Source organism: Pararge aegeria, chromosome 4, assembly GCF_905163445.1.
Source record: "Pararge aegeria chromosome 4, ilParAegt1.1, whole genome shotgun sequence".
Taxonomy (NCBI): Eukaryota; Metazoa; Arthropoda; class Insecta; order Lepidoptera; family Nymphalidae; genus Pararge; species Pararge aegeria.
In genome coordinates this window covers 21,140,130-21,153,106 of record NC_053183.1, presented here as the reverse complement: position 1 = coordinate 21,153,106, position 12,977 = coordinate 21,140,130, and positions in this window count along the sequence as shown.

Below are 12,977 nucleotides of genomic sequence, written 5' to 3'. Positions count from 1 at the left end.
CTGCTTGACTGACGGACGGACCGTCAGTCACGCTCGCATCTTATTTACAACAGAAGTAAAACGACTCGCACGATTCCGTGCTATTTTTGCTAATATTATTTAGATATTTTAAGTAAATCTAACCGAAGATCGAAATCTTTTAATAGTGCTTGTTGCAAGTGATGACTCATGTCTTGGAAACGTGAACGCCAACTCATAGGAAGGCTTAGAGTCAGCAGCAGCAGGCGACGTAGAGAGCTATGTGCTATACGTGTCCAAACCAGGAGAGGAATCCAGCGCTACCGACATAGTCGTGGCGTTCCCAGGCGCGCTCCGGCATTGGCAGCCGGGACTGCCGACCAGCAGGTTAGCCTGAGTCGCAGGCCGCAAGGGCGCACCTCCCTGCGCCCCTTCGCCTTTATGTGGTGTCGCGGTTGTTGTACTCGCTTAGATGAGCCACGGAACTGCGTGTACTTCCTTTATGTGTTTTGGGAGTGCTACAAGGGCGAAGAGTGTTAGAGGACTTGCCAAGACCCAGGATTGAATGCCGAGCTCCAAACGGCACTGACCCTTTTTTTTGTGAAGATAAAACAGGTAATTATTAATGTGACTCGATTTTGCTGCACTTGCTCGGATTCCCCATTGTTTTGGCCCAGAGGACATACTACAATACGGCACGTATAGAGACCTGCGAAATCCCCGCGGAATTCCCGCTATAGCAGTGTGAGATGATATACGTTGATATACTGTCATTACATTTGACCTGGAAATTCCATCGGTATTCAGAATTACAGCTTGTAAATTACACGCGGTCAAAGCTTGTTGAATGTCTTCATAGACATTTCAAAAACAAGACTAAGATTTTTGTGGATATTACAGTAGAACAGTATTAAGTGTTCGAAACTTTATTCCACTCGGTGAATCCGGTCCGTCGGTGATCGGTTCCATGTTCGGTCATCACGGCGACGTTTAAGGGATCATTTCTCGAACAACTTTGCAAATTCATCGGAAGAAAGTTTCTTATCAGTCTAAACTGTAGGAAGCTTCGTTAGCACTGGTCGCCGGGGACGCTAGCGACGAAACGAATAATAGCAGTGAGCGTCGAGAGGGAACGACATGCGTGTAGCGATCGACGTGTCACATATTGTGTAGAAAACTTGTAGAGCCGTCGACCTGATTCACATTTAGCTCGGCTGGTGCGGGCGCCAGCGGGGCGCGGGGCGGGCGCGCGGGCGGGGGCGCGATAAGAGCGGCAGCGCACTCGCCCGCGCGCCCCCCGCGCCTCCCGCCGCGCCCCGCGTCGCTGCATTGTACTATGGAAAATACTTTTCTCTACGAAAACTCAGCGGAGTTGCGACATTAGCGCGCCGACAGAAGGGCACATAGTATTAGGCACGGATGACGTTTTGGTCTTTGTTTGACAATGTTATTAATTGACGACGAGATTTCGCGCAGCTTCGTCCGTGTGAGAGCTAAATTTCATTTGAGGTCTATTCAGCCATTTCAGCGTTACCGCATAACCAACACCTACGTGTGACAACAACGTTCACATTCATACCTACTACAGACTCAGTGCAGAGATATTAAACTGTAAAGCTTCACTTTCGGATAAATCTTACCAGAGAGAGAGTCGATGAGTCCTGTCGCCAAAGGACAGCACAATCCTATCGTATGTTTAAGTTGCCATTTCGTATGGCACAGCCTGTCCAGCGTACTGTGGCGTAATGGAGGTCAGTGGCTGGAGGCAATGCGTTGACAAACGTTATGGACATTATCTGAACTTGACGTATTTATTACATTTCATCTTTACATACAAATTATCTACTTATTTATAAAAACTGTAATGGGTCGGATATTATTTGTAAATAAATCTAATCGATACTGAAACCGAAATTGTACTTTTGCCCCTAAAATACCACTATATGTTCAAATGAAACTTCGAAATTCCGCATAACTCTGTTGAAAGAGGGGAAGAGTGTTTTGACGATTTTACAACAAACACCAAATACCTACCATAGGTTGCATTATCAGTTTAGTTTTTTTTTTAATTTCGTGTAGATCTGATGTAAATGTTTGGTAATAGAGGAACAAAACTTCTCAGCAGACAGCAGCGAAATCCTCACTTAGGGCTTAACTACACTAAATATTATGTATAGCTATGGTTGCTTTACATAACCGTGAATCCTTCTGACTCTTAGTGTAAGCCAGCGATCGAAAGTATCAAAATCGGCACAATAGAGGCTTCACAATAGTATAAAATATATATTCTACCGTGTAATTCTTATGTAATGAGGCCACCTATGGGCCTACTTGAATGCACCCATAGAGTATTAAACAGATTACCCTACCGTAGTCAACATCTTCTATTTACTAAAGTAAAATACGTCCCTATTAATACGTAAGTACTTACATTAAACTGTTGTTATGTTTTAGTACCAAACCAAAACTTGATAACCTTAGAACCTATTTGTCTACTTTAAATAAGTATCCTCGGTAACATTCCAAATAAAATCTGTAAATAAAACCACATACTATATGCTCACTGACCCGATACGTACTCGTGTAATGGTGCATGCCGACCACTCAAAGTACGGAATATTGTATTATGTACCTACTTCATAAAGTGGTGTATGCAGCAATCGCCTACTAGGAATCAAATGAACCGTCGATTTTAACATTTTTGACGCTCTTTTTTTTCTTTTTTGTAATTGGCTGGCATCGGTATTTGTTGTTTAAGTTTATTCCTCATACGACTAAGAGTCCTATAACAATGGTATAGAAGCCAATCGCGATTAAGACTCGTCCTCTGTTTGCTCTACTTTAGAAGCGAACGATCAAAATGGAGAATTCCATAGTTTTTCTAGGAATGACCTTGGATTGTAAGCTTCAGTGGGGTGGCGATATAGAGACTATAGCGGGCAAACTTCGCTCAGCTGCCTATGCAGTGAGAAAAATCCGACAGTTTACAGACTGAAAATGCTAGGCTTGTCTATTTTACTTTCACAGTGTTATGTCTTACGGGATCTTGCTATGGGGCAAAGCAACTAATATAGATTATATATTTATATTACAAAAAAGAGCTTTCCGATCAATATATGTACAAACATAAATCACGCAAAACCCTCCGTGAAAAATTTAAAGAAATAGGTAGGTATACTTACAGTAGCTTCGCGATATATGTATAATAATTTAACCTTTGTAAATAAAACAAAATTATTTATAATAAAAAAGTATAACTTTGAACATATTTAATACATCGAGGCTATTGATGAATTTCTTAATGCCTAGGTTGCCTGGAAGCAAGCCGGAGCGGCTTTCATCCCACACAAGAGAGAATAATGATTGTTAAACTGTAAAATGATGTTGGAAAAGAGCAACTGCTGAGTTTTTTTGCCGACTTCTTCCTGGTAGAATTTGCTTTCCGAACCGGTGATAGAGTCACTACAAGTAGACATATGTGACATTTCAAGAGTGCTTTTATTAGGCCAACTAAAAATAAATGAATTTTGAATTTGAATTTGCATTCATTTACTAACAGTGGTCTACGACTTCGTGGCGGTTATATCGGTTTGTAATAGTCCCCCGGGACCTTGAACGTTTTCCGTCTTGGTGGGTGCAGTGCTTGAGCCAAACAGATAAAGAAAAACCATAAAAACAGACACAACATAGGGATAAGGTTTAATACTCGTATAACTGCTATTCTTGGACTGCATTATCACTTAACCTTATATTATTGCAATCGTATAAAATACCAAGAGACACATTTCGCATTTATAATATCAGTTAATAAGGATTAGAATTCTTATATTTTCTTTAAGAAAAGATACCTTAGATAATACAATTTTTTTTTTGTTATTATTTACGCTTTTCTGATTTCTGTCTTTCTTGTTTAACGGGAAGTAGGTACAATATGGTACGACATAAGCGGCCGTAAGTATCTCTGGGATGCTCTGACCTAGAAGATCCATTTCTGGCAGCTCCAAAGGGTTGCAGACCTCGGCCAATAAACGTCCCACAACTGCTCTTCTGCTGCAGTGCGGGTGGCGGCGGTTACCTGCGGAGTACGCTAACTGCCACGCGTACCTCAGAACATGGTCTTGACAGACAGACTGAAAACAAGGTGATATATATTAGGCGTTATTCTATAAAGGTTCGTTTTATCCTTTCGTGAAGAAGGTATATCGTTGATCTACCCTAGTTGATTCTAATATATATTATATTTTTTTTTTTAACGTCAGACTACAACTAACTAACTAATATTTGCGTATTTCAAATTAACTTTTTATTCAAAATAATTCAATATTAATTTATTTCAACTAGGCCTAATATAAGCTCTTTTGAAACGTCAAGTCTGTCTGTTTGTAGTGACTCTACCACCGGTCGGTTTAGATCGCTAACCTTGCTGATCTCGCGTGCTCGGTGCTACAGGTGCTACAGAATATATCAAAATATCATAAGTGGTTTAACCGTTCAGGGTAAACTGTTATACCAGTTTGTAAGACTAAGTTACCTAAAAGTGGGAGATAGGATTCCTTTATACTTTTATTATGGTGTACGTGAGCGATGGTGATGTCCACCTCAACCGTAGCAATAGAAAGATTTTCCCCCTCATTTGTTGTAAGTTCGATAGTGCGATGCAGGATCGTGTGGTGCCATATAGTTAGGTAGCGTGGAGGCCCGGGGGCCACAATGGCTTTCGTTGTCTATGACTCAGTCAGTTAGTCAGTAACGCTACAGTTTTGTGGTCAGTTCTCTTGTCACTGGGAGTTGGCTTTCAGCCTAGACTAGGCTGAGCACGCCGAGTTGACTGTGAGGTGGCAGACTGCTATCGGCGAGTTCCACCGCGTCGTACAAACGAGCGCGATAACGCTGTTTACGCCGGGGTCATAGATTGCCGGTTACGTCAACCTAACGCAAGACAGTTTCGGCTGTCGGGCTTGCAACGAGCGCACCAGCGTCCCTACGACCCAATTCATGAGCCACTGCCGGGCGCCGTTCATATAGCTGTTAGAGCTCGCGAGCCCTTTCAGTGGTTAGTGAAATGCCGCAGTACGCCGTTAATATATCGTGGCTCGTAATCCAAAGGAGTGCTGTTACATATCGATAGTGAGTCGTTTCGACAAGGTTCGTAAAGCGTTCCGCGCACGCCGCCTGCCCGCGATATGCCTGGCAATGAATGGCTCTCGCGGCAGCTGCGGCGGCTGAATGCGCGCTCAACCGCCAGGCTTGACTGATCCTAGACTCGCGGCTGGCCCGCAGAACCAGTAATAGAACCGACTCGTACCCGTATACTGAGGATTTCTTGACAGCAAACTCAATCGAGCTCGTGTCGGTGAGGCATTAAATAGGTCCAAGATGCACAACACCCTCGCCGTCTTTCCACCGGGGTACCGAATACCTACATCATTAAATGGTTATAAATATAAACATGGCTATTATGTTTGAATCGTTGAACGCTGGTAATTGCGAGCGTCGCTGCGGGCCGCAGGGTCACGCGGGGCGCGGGGCGGGCGCGGGGCGGGCGGGCGGCGCACTGATAAGGCGCGCGACCTCCGGCCTGCGCTTCAAAATATTAATATCTTATTTATTTAAAACTGTCGCCCCCGCCCCGCGCCCCGCTGCCCCCGCTCCGCACCGCCCGGCCGCCCTCAGCGGCGACGCTCATAGCCGACTCGCAGCGAAGTGCCGAGCTGACGAGCTCGTACATTGTCGTGCGGATTGCAAAGCATACAACACGAGGACGCAGCAGTCGTGCAATGGCACGGTGGTAGGGATCCAGCACATGTTTACCGATAATGCTTTCATGACTTGGATCGGGACATGAGCTGTCCTGAATAGTGTCGCAGCACCTACTGTGGGCACCCATCTCACTGCACTGATGCAGTAAGGCTCTATAAATAATCAATAATTTAGATGTAAAAACAACGTATAAAAACAATAAAAATAAACAATGCTTGACGGCAAACCACACTTTTATTAAATCGTAAGCAATACTATTAGCGCATTGGGTAGGAGCTCGGCTCAACTTTCCGGGGGCCGAGTTCGAATCCGAGCACGCACCTCTAACTTCCCTAAGTTATGTGCGTTTTAAGTAATTAAAATATCACTTTCTTCAACGGTGAAGGAAAACATCGCGAGGAAACCTGCATGCCTGAGAGTTCTACAGAATGTTCTCAAAGGGTTATTAGTCTACCAAACCGCACTGGGCCAGCGTGGTGGAGTACGGCCTTAACTCCTTCTCATTGTGGAAGGAGACCCGTGCTCTGTAGTGGGCCGGTAATGAGTTGATGTGATGATGATGATGATGCAATATTGAAAAAATAGTTCAGCTAAAGAAGATCTTAGAGATAACTTGGGTAAAATTACATTTTGTGTCTTTCAGAGCAGTATAGCCTGAGCCGCATTTTTAAAATAGTAATCTAGGCAGATTCGCTCCAATTAATCGTCTTGTAAATAGTAACAACAACCTGGCCGACCCTGACTTTGATATATTTTACGATACCCTAGAAATTTCTAGAAATAAATTTGTATCGGACTGATTCCTTCATTGAAGATTAATAAAACTATTCTTATTGTAAATTTAAATTTTAATGTAATATTATTTCTTAATAGTTTTTAATCTAATACTTATTTTTGTTCTTTTTTAACCGGTGATAATAATGGTAATACTACACTTTTGCAGTTTTTGTCAATCGTATACATTCAGGTACTTACTTAGTTCTAATTCTAATTATACTTCATTTTTCAACAACCGACTGAGGCATTGACGAATAATATGTATATATATGCTCTTGGAACTATAATCACCCACTATTTGATACTTTTATTAACGTAAGTAGGTATAACATAAAGATGATAAGTTGGCGCCCAACATAAAATAACTTGAATGCGAAAACTAGCAAAGTCAAACATGACGCTTCAATTTATGTTAAATAATATGATTTTTGTTAATCATTCTTCTGTTCAAATTCAAGTAGTTATATATTTGCATAGCAAACATTGTTGTAGCAAAAAAAGAAAATAATATTGTACTTTGAATTGAAATAATTAAAAGCATTCGGCGAAACCGACAACCACCCATATTCTTCACATGGAACTTGGCTTTAAATTTTAGCATCAATTATGTTTTTGACAGGAATAGATTTACACATTACCTACATGTACCTACTGCTAAAAGTTGTCAGGGTTAATTTCTGGACCTTATGAACCGAGTTTAAAAATTCTTTCACCAGTAGGTATAAAGCCACATTATTTTTGAGTGCCACAGGCTATATAATAACCTGAAACTCAAGAGACCTTTTCGTGGTAGTCAGACTTGCAAAGCAAGTTGGAGAGAAAACGGTCGAAGGTAATCGTTTCTTACGAACGCTGCCACCACGGTGGTGGTGGTGGTAGGGACTATGATTGAGTAAAGGAATATATTCAATCTTTAGGTCATGTTTATTGGTCATATTGTCGAAAATAATGATTTGTTATCAAAATACGTAAACTTAACGCTTAAAGTATTTAAAACAAAAGACTTTTACCTGTCTTCCAAATTTTATGCAGTTTTACTACACAATTTAACCTACACGAAAGGTTAAAGAGATAATTCAGCTTATGGAACCGCGACCATATCGTAATCTTTTGAGTGACGGTTTTTTTTAATATGTTCAACATGAACATGGACAGTATTATATCTTGGCACCAAATAATAACATAACATCTGGTACTAGTAGTCCCCCGTCCGCTCATCTACAACTTCTGATTAATGATTTTGTCTGATACAAAATTGCCACCCGTAGTTGCGGGGCTACGCCGCTATAAAAATTTCTTTTTGTTACTGTCATATATAAGTATCTACATCATTTGTTTACCTTTTCTTAACAAAAGTAAAACCAAGTGGGTAGTTTAATTATCACATGGACTGTCAAGTTTTGCTACCTAGCTCAATAAACGTGTTACTATGCAATATCGTATTATTTATACATAATAGTTACTAAATTAAATCTTAAGTCAGTAAATAGATGGATGATCAAAGTTTGTGGTTAGAAGAATGTAGCGTCGTACGTCGTTACTAAGTGGCACTCAAATCCGTTCACACACAAATTAGATTTTTGTCTTTCTGTCGGATAGACAGAAATAAATATATAAAAAAAATTTGATTGGGTTCTCTATTGATATTTTAGTTTCCCCTGATTAAAATTTCCAAAAAATATTAAATGTCGGACGAACAGTTTTATTATAGGTAAATATTCAACCCCTCATTTAACTTTCTTAAGGGTAGAATTAAAAAAATATCTTTCTTCGTGGATACACAATCTGTATAAAGATTACACCCTCCTAAATTCATGTCTCGGGGACCAGTGGTTTAGGCTGTGCGTTCGTTTTTCAGTCGTATTTCATTCCTTATTTGACTCAATTGGGGGAAGAATTTCTTAAAACTAGGATACTCATATTTCAAGCCTTAAACCCCTATTTAAACCCCAATTTTCGAAAATTCCTTTCTTAGTGCGCGGTTACGTCATAACTGAAAATTATTGTCCAAATTCCAAGTCTCTAACCCCAGCGGCTTAGGCTGTGCGTTGATTCATCAAGCAGTCAGGCCTTTGAATTTTATATATACGGATAGATAGATAGATTTTATAGAGTTATAATTATTCAAATTCATCAAAAACTTTCACCCAAGGAAACTGTGCTGAATTTCAGAATAAAAAGTATCCGAAGTATATCCTACCTCGTATCATGTTTTCAGTTCAATTTGAGTATATCATTAGTTCCGGCATCACGCGCGGCGACGACTCAGATAGTCCTGGACTTAAAAGAAATCAAAGCACCTCCGGTACACATTTCGTGTTTGTCGTCAGCCTCGTCTAATGGGCCGGGTGACTGTTCATTACACCTAATTACGAAAGATATTAAATGCACCGTTACTGTGTTTGTCCATTGACTCTGCTAATGATGAGTGATCAGTGATTGAGCTAGTACGGGCGGTAGTTTGAAATACATTTTCAGATTATTTGACCAAAATAATAAGTAAATGTTGTTATTGCACGTAAGTAGATACCTTCAATGAAACCACATCATTCACCCATCCTCGAAGCTTTTAATTCCAGAAATTTTCCAGGACAAATTCGAGAGATATATTCCTCGGTTTTCGTGGGTAAAAGAAGTCCTGATGTATTTGAAAATATAAAACGTGGACAATTAATTTATTAGTCATACACTGTCAAAGGGCAGCAGTGTGTCGTTCTGTGCAAAGCAAGTGAGCTATGTATCGGTGCAGTGAATAATGAGCCAACAATTCGGCGCGCCTTACCCGGCGTGCCATTCTGTTCAGTTGTGTGTGATGTGATTCCGGGAGCGTGAGTCAGAGTGCGGCGGCGACGGGCCACTTCCGGCGGCCACGGAAAACTCACCCCCGGAGCATGGCTTGCCGTAGTTCTTCAAAACTAATATTCAGTTTTCAATTTAATATAGTATTGCAGCATTACGGGGATTCAAATAATGTCAGAAGAAGCGCATTTCAATGTTCATATTCACGAACCGGCCACTGTTTTTCAAGGCTACATTAATTGCTAATTAGAATTAGAATACTATAGGTATGTTAGTCACCTACTTATAATGATATAAAAACAGTTGTAAACAACATTAATGTAACGTTACATTGCTAATTAACTCTCATTAGCACGCCAGGGCCCGTTCGCTGTGCGATGTCAATCGTTACATTCCGCCTGACTGGGAGAACTTCGTATGAGCGGTCTTGTTGAGTTCGATGGACTACATTATACCAAGCCACTAAACATATTTCGTGAAAGGGCCTGACGATGTGCGATAACAATGATATAAAGATTTCTGACATACATAATAAGTGTATGGCATATAAAGGTCATAAAGACAGACGCACTACGAACGGGCTCCGAAATATAGTCGCAGATTATGGACCTCCTAAAAAAGCTTAAAGCGACTCACCTCGGTGATGGAGAGCTCTGCTTGAAGAACGACGTGGTCGAATAAGAGATGAGGATACAGCGCGATGCGTTGCTAAGATGGAGTGGTGCAGCACGCCTCACTGGTATCCCAAGACGCAAAGCGATCTCGCACCGAATAATACAGACCTTTATTAAATAGAATAATTCTGGTGATAAAATGGCAATACAGAACGTGACCCTCGCTAAGTCGGTCCGAATCATTTACCATCTTACTCGGCTGTAGATTCCCAATGTAATTGCGCACGTTGCTACGCTGCTCGCACGGTGCTAGTTGGGCAGCCACCGCCACTTTACTTACTTTTTGATTACATATTGTGGCGGTTGCGCTTTGTACGATTCATGAACCTGTTATTGGTGTTGGAAAACAGAATGGGGCTTTTGGCCCGTTATTACATTCTCGCATTTAGTGTTTCATTACCTGCAGTCCCTACTAGATTTCAATATCAATTTAGAAGGTGATGAATATTCAAATAATCAAGTCAACACTAGGACGTATATAAAAGTTAGTATACGTAGCTAGCGATTTTCACGAGAAAGCGTAATCGGCAGGTACGGAAATTATCTAGCGACATAATGAGAACCGTGCAGGTATTTAGTGCGGGGTATTAGGCATGCTCGCGGTTCCCATCACCTTCCCCGAACTCATTATCGTATTAATTCCTCCGCAGGGTTAATACCTCTTGCATTCTCTAAGACCGAATCACAATTGAATATTTCCCGTAAGCCTTAATACGCTAATGGGTTTACGCAGTTTCAAATACAACAGGTTAACCGAGAAGGTACCGTCCTCCGATTCGCCGCCGCTTCCACCGCGACACGTACGTAGTTCCTAGGGTAAAAGACGTTCGGTCTGTCCGACCGTAGCCGCGCTGCTCCACCTGTCGGATGCCCTGATATCAAAACAGCGGATTCAGTCGTTAGCTAAGGTTAGTGCGCAGTCATGACGAGGCGGCGCGCGCGGCGACGTCACCACGTGTCTTATCGCAGGCGGCGCGGACTCGCCGGCAATCAATGGATTTCTGTACGATAGGAATGCTAGGATCCATTCCGCTTTTACACATGATATATCTAATGAGAGGTGCTGTCCAATGGTAGTAGAGCAATCGCTATTTTGTCCGCTGTGTGTCAAACCGAGCAATGGCTACTATAAATTATCAGCCTTATATTCGGCCAACATCGAATAAACGAATTTTATATTCGTTCGTCATTTTACTTTCAGACTCCGTCCACCCACGATATTCCTTTTAAATCATATCCTAACTAAGCACACTCAAAATAGGGACCCACCTCTCCGAATGTTATATTCGAAATCTCGGACTAGTCTGCACGAAGGCGAGGCTGCACGGTTCGAGAGGGCATGTTCGAATGTGCAGACAAGTATTGTTTGGGAGTACCACATGGTAAACTCTTTCCACATTGAGGGTCAGATAATGCATCCCTTTGTTTCGGCTATCAGGCGCGGCCATTGTTCCCGAGGTGGTGTATAGTCGCCTGCGGCTCGTGGGCGGCGCGGCGGGCGCGTAATCCCCGCGTCACAACAGAGCAGCGTTGTGCCTGTTTGTTGTGGCAGCGCCGCGGGGCGCCGCGCTCTCACACTGCCGTTTTTTTCTTCGCGATACTCGGAAGCGACAAAATCTGCCTCCGCACAGATTTACAGCGCCCTTACCGCTAATGCGATACAATTTATAGGTTCCCGGGAGGCGATACCCGCGCGAGCGACGACTCGTGTCGCGCGACCTGCCTCGCGCGACGGGTTTATAGCGCGCGGTCGCTTCGCGGAACCATCAACGCCCTGGAGTGCGACGACGGACATTATTATTATCGTTTGCTGATTTATTACTTTCGTTCATAAAGTTTTATAATTTTTTATTCCCCGGATCAGTGATGCCGTGGAATCATAATCTGCGTTCAATTGCTGTTGACTTGAATCATTAGTTTGTATACGTAACAAGGTCCCGAATTAGCATATTTTGGCGCATTGCATGACATGAGACTTCAGAACCTAAAATACCTAAGTACACAAAGATGTTTGAGGAGAAAGAGGACAGCACTCTTTCGTAAGCAGACAGCCGCATACCCCTCACTTAACACTTAACGATATGCAAGCACTTAATGATAACATGTTACCTTGCAATGTGTCTAGCCCTCTGCACAGCACATTATATTACGATTCAATATAGAATATACGATTTCGATTCGTAGTAGGAGCTGCGGCTGTCGCATGCGCATGTCTCCTCCGAAGCTCCAAAATTGGTCACCCATCAATTTAATGACTTGGGTCAACGTTGCTTACCCAGCAAAATTGACTAACACGTAGCAAGTGCTACTAGGTCGCGTTTGCCGCTGTCAATAGCCGATTAAAAAGTTTTATCACTATACAAGTGTAGGTCCTTAATAATAATTACGTGCGTAGAGATAAGATAATTTATAAACTTTCAAACACAATAAACGTGCAGTAGATGTTTCGTAACAACGTATGTCCTTAGTGTCGGCCGATACATAGGCCGATAGCTACACCGCACACTTGCATAGTCTCCCAAACTTCCAAGAGTGGGTACTATGCGCGCGCAGTCTTTTATTTTCAACAGGGTTGTCATAAGTAAATGATTCAATATTTGATAGGTGCTTCTTATGAAATTTATTCATGCATCTTTCAATATAATTTCGTAATTCATTTACACGTTGCAAAGCTATATGGATCAAATTAACGTGTAATTTCGACACCCTCCCTCCGCAGCTGAGCATTGTGGTTTAAATGAAAGGTCCCAGGTTCGATCCGGTCGAGGACGATTTTGGGAATTTGTAATTTTTGAATTTTAGCGGGTCTGATCTTGTGGGAGGCTTCGGCCGTCGCCAGTTACCACCCCACCGACGAAAATGTGTCGCTAAGCGATTTAGTGTTTGAAACCGTTAAGGGGCAAATGACTGGTGTCCGCTAGCCACGACGGTAGCTACCAGCGGCAGCGGCGCGCACGTGCTGCTGATAGCGTATCGCGACTAGCTTAGCGCCGCAGCATGCGCCTCAGG